This window comes from Equus asinus, chromosome 22 (assembly GCF_041296235.1).
Source record: "Equus asinus isolate D_3611 breed Donkey chromosome 22, EquAss-T2T_v2, whole genome shotgun sequence".
NCBI classification, from domain to species: Eukaryota; Metazoa; Chordata; class Mammalia; order Perissodactyla; family Equidae; genus Equus; species Equus asinus.
This window is the reverse complement of record NC_091811.1, coordinates 16,867,889-16,889,577: the sequence shown is the minus strand read 5'-3', so window position 1 is coordinate 16,889,577 and position 21,689 is coordinate 16,867,889. Positions and strand designations below refer to the sequence as shown.

Sequence of the window (21,689 nt, the reverse complement as noted above, 5' to 3'; positions counted from 1 at the left end):
CAGAGATTTACGGAAGACACAAGCAAACATCACAAACAGAGAGAAACAGAAATGGAAACGTGCATCTATTTGAAAACAAGTATTCAGACATACGTACCTAGCCCTCTGGGTCACCCCTTCACACACACACAGAATCAGACAGCTACACAAATACACATGCAGGCAGTGGTGAACAGATGGGAAGATACACGGGGGTAACCATTTACACAGCCATGCTGGAAATCAGACAAACCCACACTCACTCTTGGGTTTTCTTGGTCATCGTTTCCCACACAAGTTTCGATATCAAGCCAGCCTTGACTTCTTCCATGCTCCCAGCCCCAAACTTCCCCAGAGGTCCTGACTGCCAGGCATGGAATACAAGATCCAAATGCACATTTATGGAGGCGCTGTGCCAGGTGTGGGGAACATCGAGAACAAGACAGTCCCTCCTGCGAGGTGCTCACGTCCAGTAGAGGAAGGAGATGTACAAACAGTTACAAACCCATGTGGGAAGTGCTGTAACGGAAGTGAGTACGGGAAGCTGGGTCTGTTTCTGCCCCCCTGAATTTTGGAAAGGAGGAAAGTCTCCTTCCTTCAGAGGACAAAATGCAGGCCCAGAGGTATGTGCTCAGCACAGGTGGGCTGAGCCACGCCGTCTTCTGCCCAAGTCTCTGTGGGCACTGTTCTGCTAATTTCAGCCCTGGGGTCCTTCCCCTTAAGTCAGCTTGTCCCATTGCCTCTCAGGTATGTCTGCTGGTTGAAGTTGAGGAAAATGGCGATGAGGCTGAAGGTGTACAGGAGGACAGCCAAGCTAACTCGTCGGGCAAGAGTAGTCAGCAAAGAGATTGTAGAAGGAGTGGGCAGCAATGACCACAAACTGACCCTGGGTGAAAGAACACACGAGAGGAAAGAGATGGGGAACAGTGAGAAGCCGGGCTGAGGAACGAGAGAGACTCTCCCCTTGACTCCTCTTGTGGTCACCCCTCTGTCTACCAGCAGGGGGCAGGCCTCCCATAGCTCAGGAAGAGGAAAACAATGCAACATGGTAGAACACCGCTCCCATTTTTTCCTAACCCATGATCCTAAGAATCCTCCTGACCCCTCTCCTGGTTCTGGCCCCCCATTTGCCCCAATCCAGCCATGTCGTGTCGACACTGATGATGAACTCAATCCATCCTGAGCCCCATGAGGGACACCTCAGGCTGTCTTGACCATTTGGCAGTGATGCTCCCCAAACCAAAAGGCAGCGGGAGGGCCAATCAGTAATCACAGGCTCACAGGACATTAGCACTTCGAGGTCATCCAGCCCAGCATCCTCACTTCACAGATGATGAGACTGAGGGCCAAGCATGGAAGTCACTTGCTCCAGGTCCCACATCACGTCAGGAGGTTGGGGTTGGTTCTAAGATCTGATGAGCTGGTTACTGAGACTCTTGCAAGTTGAGAAACTAAGGAAGACCCAGTGATCAGAAGGGCTTGTTCCTGGTCAGACACCAAGTCACCGGCGGAGCCAAGAATCAAACCAAGGGGTCAGCCGAGGCCCCTGAAGCCAAAGGGTCTTTCTGACCAGCTGTAGGATGGTAAGATGTCGCCTCCACCACAGGTAGGGCTGCATGTGGGGTCCCAGACTGGCCAGTCCATAGTACAGGTACATGAAGACATAGGCTAAAGAATTCAGTATCACAATGAAGAAGGCTGCAGTGTGGGGCGGGGAGATAAGCAAAAATGAGTGGGGCTGTTGTTTGGGTTTTCTCGTTCATACTTCAATCCTCCGAGCTGCAGAGAGCACCTCTGCACATCCTCTAGAGAAAATCTTTGGGAAGGGCCTGTCACGAGGAGGTCCAGTGCGAGACATCTGAAGTCCTGACGCTGGCTTGGAGTTAACAGGATGCTGAATGAGAGTGCGTAGAACTAACTCCACCTGCACTCTCTGGGCTGATGGCTATGAGCACCTCCCAGCAGCCTCCCCCCTCCACCCCCACGACAGGAAAGGGTGGCTCGGAAGTCCTGAGGAGCAACAGGGATAAAATGGGAGCAGAGGCCTGGTCTCACGGCCACAGGGAAGGGCAACTTAGAGCCAAACCGTGATATTACAGGAGGGCACACGTCTCGAGCTGGGGTCTCACCTAGCAGAGGCAGGTCTGCCTCACAAGGGCCTGGGGCAGCTGCCGCAGGTGCATCACTTACTCTGACCACCTGACATATATTTGACTCCAGCCTACCAGTTGAAGAGCATGGTGCCATGGTGTAGACGTCCAGGAAGGTGACCTGCTCTGGCTTCTTTCATAACATAAAGAAGATCTGGAGAGGAAGAGAAGATGATATCAATTCTGCGGGCCTCCTTTCTCTGGACTCCTCTCCTGGGGCCTTGACTACCAAGGACAGGGTGATTCTGCCTGTTTTACTGAGGGAGAGACTAAAACTCAAGGGAAATAACAGTAGTCAAACACCTGTATAGCACCCACTATGTGCCGGGTACTTTGTAAGTATAAAAAAAATCATATAAACACTTAGAATAGTATGCAATTTATATTTACTTCCATTTTACAAATGGGAAAACTGAGGCACAGAAAGGTGAAGTAACTTGCCCAAGGTCATACAATTAACAGGTAGCCAAGCTGGGATTGGAACACAGTCTGGCTTCAGAGACTGGGTTCTTTCCAACGTTCTACCCCACCCCCATAGGGCACTGGGGAGAGAGCTCAGGTATTGAACACCCAGCCCAGGACCCAGAGAACCACAGACACATTCCCAAAGATGCTCTGTTCAGACTCCGTTTTGGCAAGAAATCGATAAGAAAGAGCCCCCTCCCTTTCATCATTACCCCCAAATTCTGACCTTGCTCCACCCCACTCAATCCTGCAAGCTCCTGGATCCACAAGCAGGGTTTGTTACTTCAAACCTTCATTAATACTTAAGGATGGCTTTTTCTGTCTGATAATTCCTGCCACATAATATCAGCTTTTTTATTTGTTTATCTTTCCATTTTCATTTAACCTGGAACCCACTTGCTAATGCCTACTTTGACGTGGTGCATGGATGAAGAGCAGGGGCCCGTGGGAGCCTATGGCGGTGAGATGTTACATCAGTGAGCATCTCTCTTCTGCCAGGTTAGTGGGACCAAAGTTCTGCTCAGACATCAGCCTCAGGCACGGCCGCCTGGGCAAACCCTGAGAACATCTGATAGGGATGCTGGAGGGAAGCGTGCGCACAAGGCACCTTGAAAACCACACCAGACCTGGGTGACAGAGATGACTCCATGCAAGTGTGCAAGGGCATATGGATGTGGCTCTTACCGTATCAAGCAATTCAGCGGCCTTTGAGAAGCACCAACAGCACACGCTCGCCATCTCCTGGGCAGGACGGGGAAGTTCAGTCAGACTGCTGTCCCGCTGGTGGCTCAGCTGGCCCGGCAGGGCTGGGTTCAGCTCAGGCCTCATTGTTCCTCTGCACATCCTGCTCCCACAGGGCCCACCTGTCTGCAGGAAGATGCGTTAGCACAGGAAAGAGGAGGAGAAGCTGCATGGAGTGATAACAGCAGGACTCTGCAACCGTGCCCCAGCCTGGAGCCACGCAATCTTAGGGAGCACATGGATCACACTGGGATCTTGTTTGTTAAAAAGCAGATTCTTAATCAGTGCACCTGGGGTGGGACATGAGATTCTGCATTTTCAGCAAGCTCCCAGGTGATGCTGATGCTGCTGGCCCGTGGACCGTACTTTGAGTAGCAAGACTTTAGCCCATCCTTCAACATCCCTTGATCCTACATCCAAATCACTGCCTGGTGACTTGTCGAGCCTCAGCCAGATTGTTCCCTACAAGGAAGCCTTTGTTCTGCTTCCAGTTGAAACACAGAACAGCTAAAAATAATGAAATATCTACCACACAGTGTGTGCCAGGCCCAGGGTTAATCACTTTCATACTTCATCTAGCTCACTCTTCTTTCAATTGTTTCCTTGTATAAAGTAGGTATCACTATGCCCATTTTGTAGATAAGGAAATTGAGGTCAATGAAAGGCAAGTATGTTACCCATAGTCACATGGCAAGTTACTGGCAAAGCTGAGATTCAAACTGAGGTCTTCTGAGCCTGCACCGAACCAATCGCTTCATTCTCTCCATCAGAGTCTCGGGTGACTGACGCCACCTTGACCAAGCTCCAGTTATCAGGAAGTGCATCCTATCAACCCGCTTTCCAGGCTTGCCACTCCCACTCGCTGCCACCCCTCATCCCGAGCTGCCCCACGGTGGTCCGCTGGCTAGCAGAAGCAGCTGTAGTTAGCCAGGAGTGAAGTGGCATGACCTGGGAGGGATGGAGAAGGAACAGACCAAGTCACAAAGCCTGCTCCCTCCGCCCTGAGACTTGACTGGCTCAGGCCACCGAGGCTAATACCTTCTCCAGCCATGTTCCGGACTCCATCCCTCCCAGCCCTCACTGACACTAGGTGGATGACTGACAACCAGAGAAACTCCGTGGAGTGGCTAGGTCAGAGGCCGGCACTTGCATACAGCTTGCTGGTCTCTCTTTTTTTTTTTTTTTAAATGTAGGCAAATATGTACCACAAACCCACACTGGGCACCTACTATGTTAGGTGCTGCAGTCTTGGAGGGGACACGAAGCTGTCCACACATCAGCCCCGCCCACAGGGAGCTCAGAGCCACATTGAGGGTGTAGAAAACAATCCTGACTTAAGGTTGGGGCCAGATGAAGAGCAGGAGAGCTCACGCCTCGAGAAGAGCGCCCTGGCCTGGACCTCTCCTAACTCAGGGGGCTGGTGAGGGAGCAGTGCGACTGTGAGGGGGCTCCCAACAGAGGAGGAGCAGCCACAGAAGCTGCGAGAAGGCAGAATCGGTTAATGGGAGGTCTTGAAGCTGTCTTGAGGCGCGTGACCTATACCATTTATTTATCCATTCGACAACGATGTGTCGAATGGTACGAAGCTCTTCTCCACGCTGGGCACTGTCTGAGCACCGAGCTGCCTCTGTTACACAAAACAGATAAAAACCCCTACCTCGAGGGACTTTGCATTCTGGTCACATAGGTGAAAGGAGCTACAGAGGGCTTCAAGCAGGAAGCTGACATGGGCATGGCAGATTTTCAAAGGACCATGGTGGCAGCAGAGGCCTTTGTCACCACAGTTAAATGACAAGCTCTCTAGCGCCTGTCTCATCTCTGTGCATCTTCCACACGGTACCCGAAGTTATGCTGGGCCTGTCTGTGAAAGGATAAGTAAGACACAGCCCGCCTTGGAAGCACCTGCAGTTTGGAGGGGAGACACAAATACGCACATCATGACCCTGACTCGGGGGAGGAAGCCCACGGGGGTGGCGATCTTGGTAAATGCCTACTCGGCTCTGGGGGAGGGACACAGGGCCTGTCTGCAGTGTGCAGATTCCTACAGTGCCAGTACTCCCACCGCCTACTGCTGGCTGCAAGCTACTGACCACCACCAGGAAGTCACTGAACATGGGCTTGGGAAGCCACGCACCGTCAGAGCTCGTCAGGAGAGGCTGCCCATCCACCACGGAGGGTGCAGGCAAAGAGCTGAGGAAGGGCACGAGTAACCGGGCCTTCGGCAGTCAGGGAAGTTTCATAAGAGATGACAATGGCCTGAGTCTACAGGAAGTGCAGGAACTCGTCAGGGCACCCAGGGAGAAAAGCATTTCTGGCAGAAAAATAGTCATGTGCCAGGGCCCAGGCCTGACCCAGCAGGGCTGTGGGCTGTGAGGCCACTGAGCAGGGTGTGTGCAATGAGGCCGTGTGCAGGGCTGCTGGGGGAGAGGGGGAGGTGAGACCGGACAGGAAAGCTGAGGCTGGAGAGGACTAAGGGAGCCTTTGTATGCCAGTGGAGGAGTCTCACCTTAGCCTCTGCTGGCCGGGAAGCCATGGGAGGGCCACCTAGGGCAGTGACAGTATCCCTTTGGTGTTTCGGAGGGGTCGTTCTGTCAGCAGGGTAGAATGGACTGAAGATGAGCGTAATGAAGGACGGATGGCCCACCCGTAAAGGAGAGAAGGAAGAAGAGGTATGGCTGTCAGCGGCTGCTTCTTCAGGGGGACCCCTGGCCTCTTCCCGGCTGGCGCACTGGGGCAGGAGGGGAGGAAGGTGGGTGCGGGCTCTGGGGCCAGGGCGCCTTGCCACCTGCTGTTACCTACCCCCTCCGTGCAGGGCAGTGCAGGCAGTGCCGTCACGATACTTGGATGAGCGGATCCTCATCAACTGCTTACTGCAGGGCCTCCCCGTAATAACCCCTCTCAAACGTCAGCGAGTGTGACCACTTTCTCTGAAAAGCTTCTCCCCACACCCCAAGGGGGTCTCTGCCCTCCTGCCCGTCCTGGGTGCACACTTCCGCTGTCCAGCTCACACTGACTTGTAATCACCTGTTTCCGCATCTGTTCCCTCTCCCGGACCGTGAGCACCTGGACGGCAGGTGTGTCTCACCCAGCGCTGACTCTGCAGCTCTTGGCACAGCCTGGCACAAAGCACGTGCCCGGGGCGCACTTGCCGACTGACAATTTGCTGAGAGCAAGGCGTCTTGAAGGAACACTGGGTTTGGGGCTCAGAAAACTGGGCGGAGGTGACAGAGCCCAGGGAGAGACAGGAGGCGGCAGGCGTTTCTTTTAGGTGTGAGGGAGATAACGAATTTCCTTCTTGCTTGCCACTGACCTCTGCTTTTTTATTTAAGGAACAGGAAAATGGGAGCCCGCGATGGGAATCTGTGTCTCCACAGGAAGACGGTGCAGCCGAAGAAGGAACAGACCCCGGTTCCTGTGTCTGTTCCCACCAAGGCTGGTCAGCCTTCTGCACAGGAAGATCATGGCGCTATTTATCCCGCAGGCACCCAACATAGAGGAGACCCGAGAACTCTGCAGGGCCCCCACAGCCTCACCTTACAGGATACGCACCCTGAGAGAGCCACCCGGCCAGGCTGTTGGTGGCAGGCGTCCAGCCAGCCTCAGAGGCTCCTGTTGGGACCTGACGTGAGGGCCTGCCACCACCAGGAGAAGCTAGAAGACAAAAAGGAGGGTGGCAGGGAGTGGCCAGTGTCCCAGGAACCAGGAATTGGTCCTCGGATCCACAAAAGCAAAGGGGAAGGGGGACGGCCGAGCTGGCCTCCTGCCCACCTGCCCCGAGCCCTCCCCTCGGCTGGCTCCAAGGCCTTGCTCATCACTGTCTCCCGTTCCTCAAAGTGTCTGACCTCAGTCTGGGGGGAATAAACAAACCAGAGCTCCCGCCAGATGATACCATCTCCTACCTCCGTTTTCTAAGGCCCAGGAGTATTTATTCCAAAGCTTTTCCAGGGTACTTACTGGCCACTGTGAGGACCTGTGAGTAAAAGCAGGGTTTCTGTCTTGTCTAAACCACTCCCTCATTTACTCTCTCCCTCCCTCACAACATGACCACTGGCTGGGGGCTCCCCATCGTCCCTGCCTTTGGACATTGGACAAGCACTGTGCACCTCTGGAGAGACCCCATCGGCCACCACTCTCCTCCCATCCTCACACCCTTTGCTGCTCCACGTAGGACCTCCCACCTCTGCAGCGCCCCCAGATTGCAGGGCCCGAGGGAAGGGGGCATGGCTGTTGTGCAGCAAGCAAGGGGGAGGGGCAGAGGCACAAAGTGCCCCAGTTTCCCTCTCCTCTCCAGCCTTGTGCTGCCTGCTCTTTCTGAGCATCTCTGGCTTCTCCAGCCTCTCACCGAGCCCAGCGGCACCCAGTCCCTCCAAGGGCTTGACTTACTCCCGTGTCTTCTTCCACCTTCCTCCGGTCAGTGACGGGCATGGCTCTGGCTGCTCGAGGTGTTGAAGCTGGTGGTGGGTCCAAGAGACAGGCCCTCCAGGCTCCAGGGTGAAGGGTGTGACCCATGGGGGGGCCCAACCCTTTAGAAGCTCTCTGCCCCCGTGCTCTGATCTGTGGATGATCCCCAACCTCTACACACACACACATACACGCCCTCTCTCATACATATACTCACACACTTACTGGGAATGGGGAACTGAGGCTGATGTCCATGCTTTGGCTGGGCCACCTGCTGTTCCCACTGCCCCAGGGAGAATGAGAACAAGAGGAAGCCCAGGTCAGAGGAGGAAACTCAGAGGGCAAAGGTCGATGGCAGAGGCTCCAGAGAGGGTGGGGAGAAAGTCAGGGATGGAGGGATGGCCAGCACCCACGGGAGGCGGACTGCCCACTCCCTACTCTTAGGTCTATGTGACCAGCGTCCCGCACTCTTCATTCTTTGCAAAGGCCGTCCCACCAGAGAAGCAGGCGTGCTTGGGGACATCACACACTGCACGCCTCCTCTCCTCTCAGGCTCAAGTCTTCCTCCTCACTCTGCCTCTTTCCCACACGGATAAGGATCAGGCATACAGGACATCTTTCTGAACCTGCCGAATCCTTGTGCTTCCTCTGGTTCTCGGCTCACCAACAGGGTAAGGATGCTGGACCCCTGGAATTCCCAACCCAGGTTGTCACCCTGTGCTGAACAGGAGCAGTTGAACTGGCCGTTGGTCCAAATAAGATCCCTTAGGTACAAGCTTTTCCTCCTCTCGTTATGAGATTTGGGAAAAAGAACCAAGTTTAGATGGCAGGTTGCTGTAGGAAGGGGCCGGGCAGCCCACCATGTCAGTCTCACTCCACAGGGATTGGGGGCCGTTCCTGGACCCAGGCTGTTTAGAACATAGTGCCTCAGTTTCTCCTTCTGACAAGACAATACACTGTGGTCTTATGAAGGCTTGAGAAAAATCACGTCAGCATAAGCCCTGGATTATCCGTGCTCAGGGCCTAGAGGATTAAGAGATTTGAAGAACTAGAAAAAGTAACGGATAATCCCCCACTTCGAGAATCTGGTTTAGAGACACGGCCGGCTGCACACGCCTGGTTGTACGCCTTATGCATTCGCATGGGCTGCTGCAGCCCTCCCGGCGCCCCGACTTCTCTGTCTGAGAAAGTTTCCTCTCTGGGCTCCAGCTGGAAGACAGACCCCTGTGGCCTCCTACACACATCACACGCCATTTCCTACGGAATCAAGTCAAAATGATTTGGCTGGGACTCCAAGGTTGCCCTCATCCCAGCCGGAGCCTCCTCCCTCCGGACGCCTCACCCTCCCTGACGCATCCACACCAACTTGCACTTCTCTGAGGGGGTCACGCTTCCTTCTCCACCGTCGTCTTTCTTGTTTCACGCGAGCCCCTCCTGCCACAAAGCCTCCCACACACCCTTCCGTCCTCACCCCATGAGAGGCACTGTCGGTACCACAGAGGCTGGCTTGCGAGTTTGATCATCCAGAGTATGCAGTTGTCCCTTGGTATCCATGAGGAGTTGGTTCCAGGACCCACCGCAGGTACCAGAATCCCAGGATGCTCACATCCCTTAGGCAGCCCTCTGTACCCGCAGGTTCCATGTTTGTGGATTCAACCGACCGTGCTTGGTAAACACAGTGTTAGAGCTGCAGTGGTTGAGTCCGCGGATGTGGAACTGTGGAAGCGGATGGCCGACTGTACATGGGAACCTGCCTGTGGGGACTGACTCCATGCTGCGTTTGACAGGCTGATGGAAACCTAGGTGATGTCAGGAAGAGCTACACACAGCACTAAAGGCTGACGTCACCACTCTGCTGGCAGCTGTCACCTGTGTCTCCATAACACCAACCCCCTCCGTGTGGACAGCCTCACGCTTGTTATGGAAGACGCTGGAAAATCTCAACAGGACCTGAGATGTTGCCACCCCACCTTATCCCCAGGGAGCACGTGGGATCAAGAGAATGGGACTACGAATTTTAGGCAAGACCCACCCCAGTCTATTGCCCTTTCTCTGAGCTTGGCACACACCTGCTGTGAGGGAGAAGTCTGCTGGTCATCTGCGACACACCCCCTCCTAAAAGGACCCTCGGGTTCGTAGATCATAAAGATTAGAGAAAAGCTCGTCTTTCAACATCATGCAACTGCAAAATAATACCATGACTGGATGTCACCGTGGATTCCTTCCACCCCAACAAACGTCACCCTCCTTAACCAGCTGTCCACCGTGCTCACAGAGCCCTGGCTGCCCCCATGCTGAGCCAGCTCAGCCACCTCTGCAACCTCGAGGTGAGACAGGGCACCTACCTGAGGGCAGGGGGCTGGAAGTTGTGTGGGCAAAACATGGCATTGCAAGAAATGGTACACTTAGATACCTATAACATAATGACAGCTAACGTTTTTAAGTCATTGCTGTGTGCCAAACACTGTTCTAAACACCACATACACGCCAACACATCTAATCCTCTTCAGGTAGGTGCTATAGACAGCCCCTTTTACTGATGAGGAAACTGAGGCACAGAGAGGTTAAGTAAGTTGTCCAGTATCACACAGCTCCTAGGCAGCATGGCCAGGATTCAAACCCAGGCATCTGGCTCCAGAGCCCACACACTCAGCAAGTACACAACACTGGCTCTTCAGTCTCCCGGTGTACCACGTTTGTTTCACCAGGATGGAAAGAACCGAAGTGTGACCTTGCCTCACAAGAAGAGGAAGCCCAATTTATCAGACTCAGGATATAAATTTTCCTATTGGTTCTCACAATGATCCTGTACAAATAGCAACTAAAAACCTCCCTCCCTCCCTCCCCTCTTTCTTCCTCTCTCCCTCTCCCCTTCCTGCCCTCTTTCCCTCCTGGTATCGATCCATTCTCTTAGATCAGATGGGGCTTTTCCGACCCTTGGGATTCAGAGCAGAGGTGCTCGGCCGCATGTGTGTGGAGAGAGAGAGGCCATGGGGAAATGGCCAGGTCCCACTGTCATTTGAACCGAGGAAGGTTCTCTCCTTTCTCTCTCTCTCTCCCCCCCTCCCTCCCTCCCTCCTCCTCCTTCTCTCTCTTCCCCCTGCCCCTCAGGGGAGCTTGCACAAGATTTTACGGGAAGAGAAGAGCACCACTGCCTTTTACGGAACTTTGAAAATGACTGCAGTAGATAACAGAATTCTCTCCCCAGCTCAGGCTGGATGACAGGCCACAGAACTTGGTCTGGATCTTACACTGATGGGCGTGCTGGCATTGCCCCATCTTCTGGGAGGGATCCCCGAGAAGCAGGCCCAGGACTTTTCCTTCTCCCCTGCAGGGTGCTATCAAAGGCACCTCGTCACCTCCTTCCCAGGACCCAGGCATCCCTTTCCCCTCTGGGGAGTGGGAAGGGCTGTACCCCTCAGGGTCTGGTGTGCAGCTACTCCAGCCCCAAGGGAGACCCCGGCAGGCACTGATCCTCCCTCTATTTCATTCTGCTCTGCACACATTACGCTGCTCTCACAGAAATTAGTTCACCCTTCTGTTTCATTATCAGTGCTGTAAGCTGCCTCAAAGTTTTTAGAGAGGGGCATGCAGGGGGCTGTCAAAATCAATCTCTACATCTGCAAGCATTTCTAGAGCCTCTGTCAGACACAGCTGAGGATTAAGTGGGGGCCGGAGTCAGGCCAGTGTACACCCACTGTCACCTGCACGCGTCCGACACCTGGCTCCCTGGTGAACAGGGGGCTGACCACTTGGTTCTGCTCGTTTCACAAGAGCCCCTTAACAATACGTGAGTCTTGTCCCTTTATGTTGAGGCACATTTCTCAGTCGCAACTCTGGGCAACTAGTTCCGAACCTGAGGACCTCACTCCTGAATAGAACATTCCTGAAGACAAGATGAGGAGAAAATGTGTACATGCGTGTGTGTGCAGGTGTCCACACGTGTGTGCACTGAACACGATGTGCTCCAAGTAACTTTCCATATCTCTGCCTGTATTGGCCTTGATCAGCCCTACCTGCCCCAACCACACCCCTTTCTATCTTCTTTCTCCTGTCCTCCCTGCTTTCCTTGAGAAACAGCGAGTGTGAGAAATGCAGGAAGACTGGACCAGAGGAAATAGGGACTCAGGGCTGGACAGCCACCACTGGAAGAGAGAGGAGGCACCAGCCCAGAAACCCAACATCACAGACAAACGGTCTGCCTGGGCCTGAGTGACCCTCACGTGTCACCATGATCCTTCGGTGTGTCCCTTCCTTGTGCTGAGAGAAGGCAGCATCCAGCTTTGCAGGTCAGAGTTGACAAATGGAGCCATGCTCTGGCCTCGTTTCTTGTTTCCCCAGATGCTCCTAGCTCTGATGCATCGCAGGGTGTGCAGGGCACAGGCTGCACCCCCATGACCTTGGGCAGCCCCCCTCTCCCAATCCAGCTGAGCCGAGAGAGCTCGTGGTAAGGATGGCTCCCAGGTGCCCCAGGAGGGCATCCCTGCCAGCCTTGCGCATGCACTCACGGTCGTTGTACAGTGGGGGCCATTGCTAACAAGGATAACTAAATCACTCATTTCATTAACAGGGTTTGGCAGATAATGGTGCAAGAGGCCGTTATCAGTCATGCGCACTCCAGGAAGGCGTGTGGCAGGCTGGTGTGCAACGGAGCTCCAGGAGAAATATGAGACAAAGCTGAAACCACCACAGGGCTCTCACCCCCAGAATAAGCCTCGCGGTTAAACCCGTGGCTTTATGGCTTTATGGTCAGAGCTGGAGACAGAGGGAGTTCAGGTTTGCTTCTGGCACAAAGATTCCCTGGGTGACCTTGACTTTTCCTCCTCTTTAGGAGAAGGAAGCTCCCAATTCCATCGCCACCTCTTTCTGCCTCACAGCAGATCTTATCTTCACAGGTGCGCCCGGTCATCGTCCTAAATCTCTAATTTTGTCACATCAGCCACCCGATCAGGAAATGGAAAAAGCTGCAGACTGTTTTTAGGTTTCAAGTTCAGCTCAGATTAGTACTAACCTCCACCCTGACTGTATCAACTGATGCACGGATACATAAAACATGCCACATCCACACAGTGGAATATTATTCAGCTATAAAAATGAAGTACTCATTCATCCTACAACACAGATGAACCCTGAAAACATTATGCTAAGTGAAAACAGACAGTCACAAAAGGCCACACGTTGTCTGACCCGTTCACATGAGTGCCCAGCACAGGCAGACGCATCAGTGGCTGCCAGGGGCTGGGGGCAGAAGAAGGGAGGAAACTGAGAATGACTGGTAATGGGCATGAGGTTTCTTTTTGAGGCAATGAAAATTTTTCTGGCATTGGATTGTGACGATGGTCATGTAACTCTACGAATAAGCTAAAAACTACTGAATTGCACATTTTTAAAAGGGTGAATTTTACAGTATGTGAATTCAAAAATAAGAAAACGTTCCCTGAGCTCAAAGCACGGGGTGGGCTGGGAGCTGCCAAGTGCCAGACTTGCAGGGCCGGGGATCCTGTCGGTTCCTGGCACAGCCCTGGGAACAGAAGCAGACAGACTCCTGGGTGTGTATGTGTCATATTCCCTTCAAAGGGTTCTTTGGACCGTTCACAAAACTGGCACAAAGAAAGCACTCACCCTCTCTGACACTTCTCCCATTGAGTGGGTAACCAAGTCAGCTGGCAGCTGTGCGGGCCCTTCTCCCCTAGCCTCATGGAACTCATGAGGGAAGGTTCTGGGGCACCCAAGCATGCTGCCACGTGGAGCAGGAGGCCGTCTGGGGAGGAGGACCTTCAACTGGTCCAATGAGATCCTTGTTTCTTTATTAGCACAACTCTCTCCCTCATCTTCAAATCCTGTCATTCCACCCAAGTAATCACTTGTCCAGAATTAACATTTAACATTTCTCATCAATCTTTATGTTCGACTTTGTCACATTGACAGTGTTATATACACGTTATTTGAATGTTTCTGGAGCTACCACTATTATTATGATTCTCAGGGAACGTTGGACGAAAGAATAAAGGCATAATATGAGGGTATTAAGAATGATGCTTTGAGCCACAAGGAGGAGACAAAGGGTCCAAACCCACTTTGGTGACTTATGGACAGGACAACATGGAACCATACGGACAGGCAGTTTGAGACCTATTGGCTAAAGAATGGCCAGATTTCTTCCCTGTCCCTCGTTGGTGCTTCTCTGATTCTGTTTCTCCATCTGGAAAGCAGGGGAAACACCCACTGGCCTAGAATTCTTACAGGACATTATTCGCTCATTCCACTGCTGACTTTTCACTTTTGAGAAACAGTTCGGATTGCTATTCTCTCCTCCTTCTCTATTTTATTTATTCTTGTTTGTTTTGATTGAATTGGAAAGGGAAGGAGAGACACCAACAAAGCCCGTTTAGTATTTCTGCATCTTTCTTAAGACTGAGCCGGGAAAGGAAGGGGTTCAACCTCATGGGACAGAGTCGGGGGCTGTCTGTGGGTCTGGGGTCCCCACAGTGGAGGAGGAACTAGGCAGTGGTGTGGAGGGAGGGGGGCTGGGACTGGACGACCAGGCCCCTGGGTTCCGGCCTCGACTTTGCCTCTCATTTACCCAACAGTCTTGAGATCATTTTTCTGGGTTTCGGCATCTTTTCCTGTGAAGGGAAGTGTCTAAAACAGGTGATCTCAGGCGTCGGCCTGGCTCACCTGAGGGCGCCGTGTAACCAGGGCAGGTCGGATCCTCATCTTCATCGAGCTCCTCTCTGTGAGAAGATCCACTTCCCAATAGTTTTGGTGCATTTGCCATGACATGGACTTGTTGACACATAGCTGAGGAGGGCAGGTGGACGGGGCACTGGGGCCAAGGGGGGCAGATGCGGCCTGGGGCTCCAGGGGCTCAGTCAGACCGCGTGAGGGTGGTCAGAAAACCCAAGTCCGCAGAGGCCCTGTCCCAGGGATGCAGGGAGGAACATGTCACAGGAACTTGGCGAGCAGGGGCTGTGTCTGCATCTTCTACCTACGGCTAACGCTGGGCTGGCCTGGGAAGTCAGGGTCTGCCCTGGGGCACTGTCCCTGGGAGGAGAGTCACAGCGTCCGGTGAGGTGACAAAAACACTACCAAGTCGCTGTGTTACACACATCCCCCGCACACCATCACTTCTGCTCCTGCACAGACAGCCCAAAGAAATTCTCACAAAGTCTGCTGAGGAGGCCCCCAGCTGTGATATTTGCGGGGCGGGAGCTGAGGCAGTGCAGGAGCCCACCCCTGGGAGAAGGCCCGGTAAAACAGCAGAACGGAGAAAGGCGCTGGGGGAGGGCCCGCACGGAACAGCAATCGAGAAGAATATGCAGCGACACGGATGGACCTAAAGACCACGTACTAGGGAAACAGTGAAACGCAAAATTAGATTTATAACCAAACCCCTTTATGTACATTAAACATGTATGTGCACAAGAGAGGAATGCACTGCTCAGAAGAATGCACGCAAACAGGAGGATAGTCATGAAGCACAGTGGACTGCTTGCCAGTGGGGGTGAGGCGTGGGGATGGCAATCAAAGAGAATGAATAAATAAATACATACACACATAAATAATAAAAGAGGACAGACCAGTTTAATGACCTGAGGAGTATGATTGACCCAAACCTCTATGCTGGAGATAAAAATGGAACAAACAGCTAAGACTTGACAGCTGGAAATTGTTTTTTGGACCTTGTGTCTGCAGCCCAGCTCCAAAATTCGATGTGTTCACCATCACACCCTAGCGCCATTATGCCTTACTCCTGCGATGCCATCGTTCTCTCACCGATGACATGTAGGAAAGGAGAAATAACGGCGGAAGTTTACGGTGCTCCTTTTATGTGCGGACAGCCTCTGCTGGGATGGCTCCCACTCAGAGAAATGTAGCAGAGAACTACTGAGGAGTCGCCAGTCCTCAAGCTGGTGGGGAGGGGTGTTTGGTCAGCCTTTAGAGCCTGTACTCAAGACCAAGAAAGACTTCATAGACCTCTTGTCTATCATCCCCTGCCATGCCAGGCTACAGGAGCGTTAGAATTTCCCAATTAAAAGTCATTCCTGGGTAGGAGAGCAGCAGCAACAAGCATCCTGATTCCCAAATCTACTGGGGACACAGCCACACAGCGTTAGCAAGGGCTCCTCACCTCAGGACCCTGGCTGGCTGTTGAAGACACTTACACGGGAGGTCCCAGTGAACACGCCTCTCGTAATTCACACCCTCATGCGGTTCCCTGCTGCATTGACCCTGCGCTTGGCCATGTGACTTCCTTTGTCAAAAGCAATGTGACCAGAGTTTCGATAAGTGCTTGCGTGTTGGGGCTTAGCCTTTCATAGACTCTTGGAGCTCTTGGAGCCCTGAGCCACCCTAGAAGAGAACTAGGTGCCCTGTTGGAGACACCTTTTGCAGAGAGACACCTGGTCAGCACTCGTCTCCCCAAAAACTGGTCCCGCCATCCCAGAGGAGGTGCCAGACGTGTATGTGAAGAAGCCATTTTGGACATTCCAGCCCCAGCAGAAAAGCTGCCCACCCACTGGAGCCCAGTCAAGCCACAGAAATCATGAGAAATAAAAAAACTGTTGTCTTAAGCTCCTAAATTTTGGGCTGGTTTGTTACACAGCAACAGATAACTGAAACACTGGCACACAGTGAAGCTGAATAAATTGTATGAAATTCATTTTCATCAGTTGATTTCCTCCTTTTAATGATAAAGCAGCAAGAGTCTGACCGCTCCTTCCACACGCCAGATGAAAGGCACATCAGCATGTGTGGCCACAGCTCAGGTGGATGTTCCTGTGCCCACATCACTCCTGGAGAGCCCGAGGACAGTGTGCTCCAGTCCATCGCTGGTTCACGAGCTCCCGGCACACTGCTGGACAGTAACAGGCCCTGCTGGGTGTTCACACGATGGGTCCAAGGTCACACGGCTAGTAAGTGGAGGAACCAGGATCCAAACCCAGTCCAACTGACTATCTGCTCAGAGCTCCTTCTATTATATTGTGTCATTTAATTGCTGAGACCTTTTCACAAAGGAACAGATTTCAGAGATCCTGGCATGAATTAGGTGCCTGGTTGGTGTCTGCTGAATTTTGACTCTGAGGCAAGGGGAGGGTTGAGAAGACCCCCACCCACGCCCAACAAACACCACACGCGCGAGAATAAACACTCCATGACCGGGTAGACTTGCCTGTCCTGATCACCGTTGTGTCTCCACACCCCACCCCTCACAGTGGCCACCCCATAGATATTTGTGGAATGAATGAACAAACGAATGGGTGAGTGAAACCCCAAATCTGAGGTCTGGAGTGTGTCCAAGGGATGACCTTCACGTCTTGGCCTGTTTGGGTTTCTGCCGCGTGGTGCTGCTGAGTCTCCAGGTGACCACACACCCCGTCACCGCAGCAACTCATGTTTCCTTGACCGGCCAGTTTAGCCCCGGGCTGCGCATGCCTTTCCCCATCGGGCCACTAGAGGGCTGCCGCGTCCCGAGGATTCAGCCCGGGCTGTGAGCCCACTGTCCGGCCGCAGAGGCACCTCGGGCTTCCCCGCGGAGCAGGACAGTGAATGGCTCTGCCCAGATGGTCTACTTCAGAGAGCGCGACAGAGGAACCAGGCGGAGAAGGGCAGAAAACGCAAGCCCTGTGGCCTCACCCGGGGTGCAAGGAGTGGAACTGGAGTCGGCTTCCCTTCCTCCGCTGCCCCTGTGGTGGGGAGCCCCAAACTGAGGGCTCGGAGCACCTCTATGTTCTGATCCCAAGCAATGTCACCTTTGGGGAGACAGGCGTGGCGCCCGCTTCCTGCACCCCACTCCCCAAAGTAAAGAAGGCAGATGTTGCAAACCGGAAGACTGCTGATGAGTAGAAGCCGCTCAGAGGGGCTGAGAGAGAGGAGGAGTGTCTTCCGTGAGCGCATGGGTGTGTTTGGGGTGAAGGCCGATTGTGGTCCTGGGTGCTTGTAAATGCGCCTCATCTCAGTTGATCCTCAAGGTACTTCCGGGAGGTGGGTCCTATTATTCCAAGTTTGCAGATGAGGGGACTGAGTGGTTAGCTTGCCCAAAGTCACATGGCTGGTATGTGACTGAGCCGAGACTCAAACACAGGCCGGCCTGGCTTCAACGTTTCGGCCATTCCCACCCCTACCCCTGAGACCGCCCATCATGAGGAAGCCCATCATGAGGAGCCCAGGGCTTTGGAGAAGGAGCAAACTCTGGCGGAGTGGAGGCGGCAATGGAACTCCAGGGTTGACGAACACCAGCAGTGGGGCAGCGACTCCACCACCCTCCACCCAGCTCTCCAAGGGATGAGTTAGCCTGCTCCCCTCGGGCCTGGGAAAGGGCAGGGCATGGGAAAAAAATAAGACTGCAGGCCGAAAAAGATGATGTAAACTCTGCTCCTTTTCAAAGTTTTCTGTAAGGACTAACGTAGTTTTCTACGGGATAAATCCTAACCCTTTTCCCGTTTTCTTTCCTCCTCAGCCCCTTACTCATTTTGATTCCAGCCAACAGGAGCTAAGGGGGGCTCAGCGGAGGCCGGGTCCTCGGCCCGTGGGGGGACCACCAGTAAGGTGTGTCCCTTGGTCGGAGCAGCCAGCCCCCGATGGATGGGAGATCGGCGCATGCGCAGAATGCAGGCGCCAAGTCCTACGGAGGCTCCTGTCGGTACGTGTCTTCCCTTGATAGCTGGAGATGACCTCTAGGTTAGGGTGAGGCTCTGCAAGGCGAAGGCCCCGTGGCCATAAAGCTGTGGATCCTTGGAGGAGAGGACAGCAGGGCGCCTGAACCCACAGCGCGGTCACTCCTCTGCCGCTGTCTCTGGTGCTGGCAGCCAGGTTCGTGTCCCCAGGAGGCACGTGGAGAAGGCGCTCCGTGTCTCCACCTCGCCCTCCCTACTAGGGGCTCACAGTGGGCGGAGCCAGAGTGCAGCGACCCCAGTTCTCTCCACCAGCTGAGCGACAGCCCTCTCTCTCCCGGAGAAGGCACCGCGCTTCTTTACCAGCAGCGTCTGCTCTGAACCAGCTCAAGCCGACACAATTCGCCTCCCTCTGCTGCAATTGCAGGAAGCGTTCTGCAGGCGGATGCGCCTTTTTCCAAGGCACTTGAAGTTCCCGAAATGTTCTCCTGCTCACACTTGCAAGCACGCCACAGCACTATTCTGCCTAATTAGCTGGGGCCAAGGAGGAAGCATGGGAGGGCGCACCCACGAGCTTTGCCCGGCACGGCACCGTCACTCGGAGGGGCAGGGGCACGCATGTGCCCTGCCTTCCGGGGCTGCACCTCACTCCCGCGTGGACAAGAATCAGAGGCCTGCTGTGAGCAGGTGCATTTTCAGGAGCGGGAAGTGCCCAGCACGTAGTAGGTGCTTGATAAATGTTGGCTGGATGGAGGAGCTGGAGGTATGCTGGCTCATTTTTGACAAGTAGTTGTCAGGGGCACCTGGAAACACGAGCCATTCTTGCTCTGGAGTGTGACAAGGCTGTGACCCTCCTCCTCCTGCCTCTTCAAGGGGAGCCAGAGGACTCTCTGCCTGGATGGAGGGAAGAGAGGAAGAGAATGCAAATGGGAGAGGACTGAAGAGGCAGGCGCAGCCGCAGCCACAGGGACAGGAGTCCAGCCACTCAAGGGCGACAGCTTGTCCTCCTCTGCCCTCAGAGGCTGTAGTCATTGAAGGGTCTGCGTCTTCTCTTGGGTAAGGAATTAAGATGACCTTCAAAGTCTCTTTCAGTCTGTGCATTCTGTAGCCAGTTAGAGAGCTGAGCCGAGTTCCAGGTGGCTTCTGGTGGGGCTACCAGCAAGAGAGGAAGGAGGAGCTAGATGCAGGTAGAAGGAATTCTGTTTCCTAGGGGCCCTTGGCCTTCAGACCACCGCCAGGATGCTCCTTCTCCCAGAATGGTGGGGAGGGCCACAGGTACCGGCCTAATGGCCTGAGTGTCCTCACTAGAGGTGAAGGGTGAGTGAGGGCCAGCCTCCAGACAAGACACATGCCTCTGGTGCCCTTGGAGCAAGGCCTCGGGGCAGTGTGGCTCGGCATGGAGAGCGGTGGGGATGCCCTCAGCAACACTGCCACCTGGGAGCTGTGTTCTGGAGAGCCAGCTCCCAGGGGCGAGCACGTTTGCCTGGCCATGGGACCACCTGGGAGGCATACCAGCTCTGCTCAGCCCTCCTCCCAAAATCAAAGTGCACGAGGGCCTGCACGCACACCAGCCGGCCAGGCCTGGCTTGGACTCAGTGATGGATGCAGTGACCGTCACCCACAGGGCCAGGCCACCAACTAGCTTGGGACCTGAGCAGATCACTTCTCCTCTGCAGCTTCATCCACGCGACAGGAAACGCCTGCGTGCCGATAGCTCTGGAAACTCTGGCATTTAGCACGGACATGCAGCCTGTCCACAGAGGAGCCACCCACCACAGGCCAGTATGGAAGGTTGAAAGTCATTGGAACTAGAAAAACACACTTTGAGCGAGGCCAAGAGGAGAATGACAGGGCGTTTTAGTTATTATATCAAAGCGATTCTTATCCTCAGGATTTCTTAGATTGGTCATTCATAGTAAGCAGCACCCAAGGGTTTGCTCCCTCTTCTTCTGCCTCGATTGTGGAAGCTCATAATTCTAGAATGCCTAGGCTAGGTGAGACCTCATCCAAGTCTCTCGTGTCCAGTACAGGCCCACAGGGGGCAGGTCATGCCCAGGGTGACACAGACAGTTAGTGGCCAAGGGGAGGCCAGAACCCAGCACGGCTGAGTCAGACACACCATTCTCATTTATCACACTTCTCTCTCTCCCTCCTGCCACTCATACCTCCTACTCTCCATTGAAATGGTCTTTCCTCGCCTTTCAGAAAGCCTGAGAAATGAAAGATAAAGAAGCAGACAAATAAAAGGAGAGGAATCAAATTAACATCTTCCGTGAGAAAATGTACCGTTTCGTTCCAGATCACAAATCCCAGACAGGTGGAAACTGTGCTTTCTCCACATTCCGTGCTGCCACGATTGAGCTCACAAAGTGAGAGTGAAGGTTCGCCAGGCCCTCAGCCAGTCTTCTCCCTGCATCACACATGTACACACGCACACACACGTGAGACACATGGCTGGGGGAGGCGCCCGCTCCGCTTCCCCAGAGAGAGATGTAAGCGCAGGGTTTGTGATGAGTAAAGAAAGGCACAAGCTGGGCCTCCAGGATCATTTAGCAAAACTCATCACACAACAGGCTGTAGGGAGATGAGACCCAGGAGATGAAGACACTTGTCTGAAGTCACAGAAGTTAGTTCCTGTCCGGGGACTAGAACTCAGCTCTCCAGACACCGTCAGGGCAACAATTAGTAGAGTTGAAGTACGGTTTAGCCCAGTGTTTTCAAACTGCAGATAATGCCTTACAGAGGGTCATGAAAACAACTTGGTGAGCTACATAATTTTTAAAATAAAATTAGAACAGAACAGAAAGGGATCGAATAGAATAGAATAGAACTCGAAGGCAGTAAGAGTAAGTGTGTCTCCTCAAACATTTGTTTCACACGCGTGTGTGTGGATATGCACACATGTACATATATACACACACGTGTGTACATGTGTTTTTCACCACATCATGACATAAAATATTTTTCTTCCAATGGATTGGCATCCAAAAAAGTTTGAAAGTTCCTGGTCTAGCTTAGAGTTAAAGTATAAAGTACTAGTTTAAATAATGGTTCTAATACTCCTAGCATTGTGCTTTTGGACAATTGCTTTCATCTTTCTGCACTTTAGTTTCCTCATGTGTAAACTGAGAATAATGAGAGAGCTGTCTCACAGGACTGAGAAAATTAATTGAAATAATCAATGTAAGATGTCGAATTCAGTAGCAGACACAAAGTAAATGTCAAGTATCAAATATACATTTGACATTGCGTATATATAATGGTGCACAGGTATTACAAGGACTCATATTGCAAGGGCGACAAAGACCCCCGGCAGTCAGGGCAAGTAGAAAGCAATCCA

The 21,689-nt window shown here is 53.3% G+C and overlaps 1 protein-coding gene across 14 annotated transcripts in view; it reads right to left on the bottom strand.

Moving 5' to 3' along the window:
* Nucleotides 1–48: 48 nt before the first annotated feature.
* The window catches only part of KCNA1 (potassium voltage-gated channel subfamily A member 1), a 109,590-nt gene continuing 87,949 nt past the window's right edge, over nucleotides 49–21,689 (bottom strand). The window contains exons 1-7 of one of the 14 annotated variants that reach the window (XR_011496865.1): nucleotides 7,719–10,546; nucleotides 7,235–7,305; nucleotides 6,885–6,986; nucleotides 5,842–6,780; nucleotides 3,279–3,461; nucleotides 2,205–2,283; nucleotides 49–865 (exon numbers count right to left, since the gene is read on the bottom strand). The gene's annotated coding sequence lies outside the window, so the exon portion shown is untranslated. Of the gene's footprint in view, nucleotides 866–2,204; nucleotides 2,284–3,278; nucleotides 3,462–5,841; nucleotides 6,781–6,884; nucleotides 10,547–21,689 lie in introns of those variants that run through there. The other 13 variants (XR_011496863.1, XR_011496867.1, XR_011496862.1 and 10 more) reach the window with 13 other exon arrangements.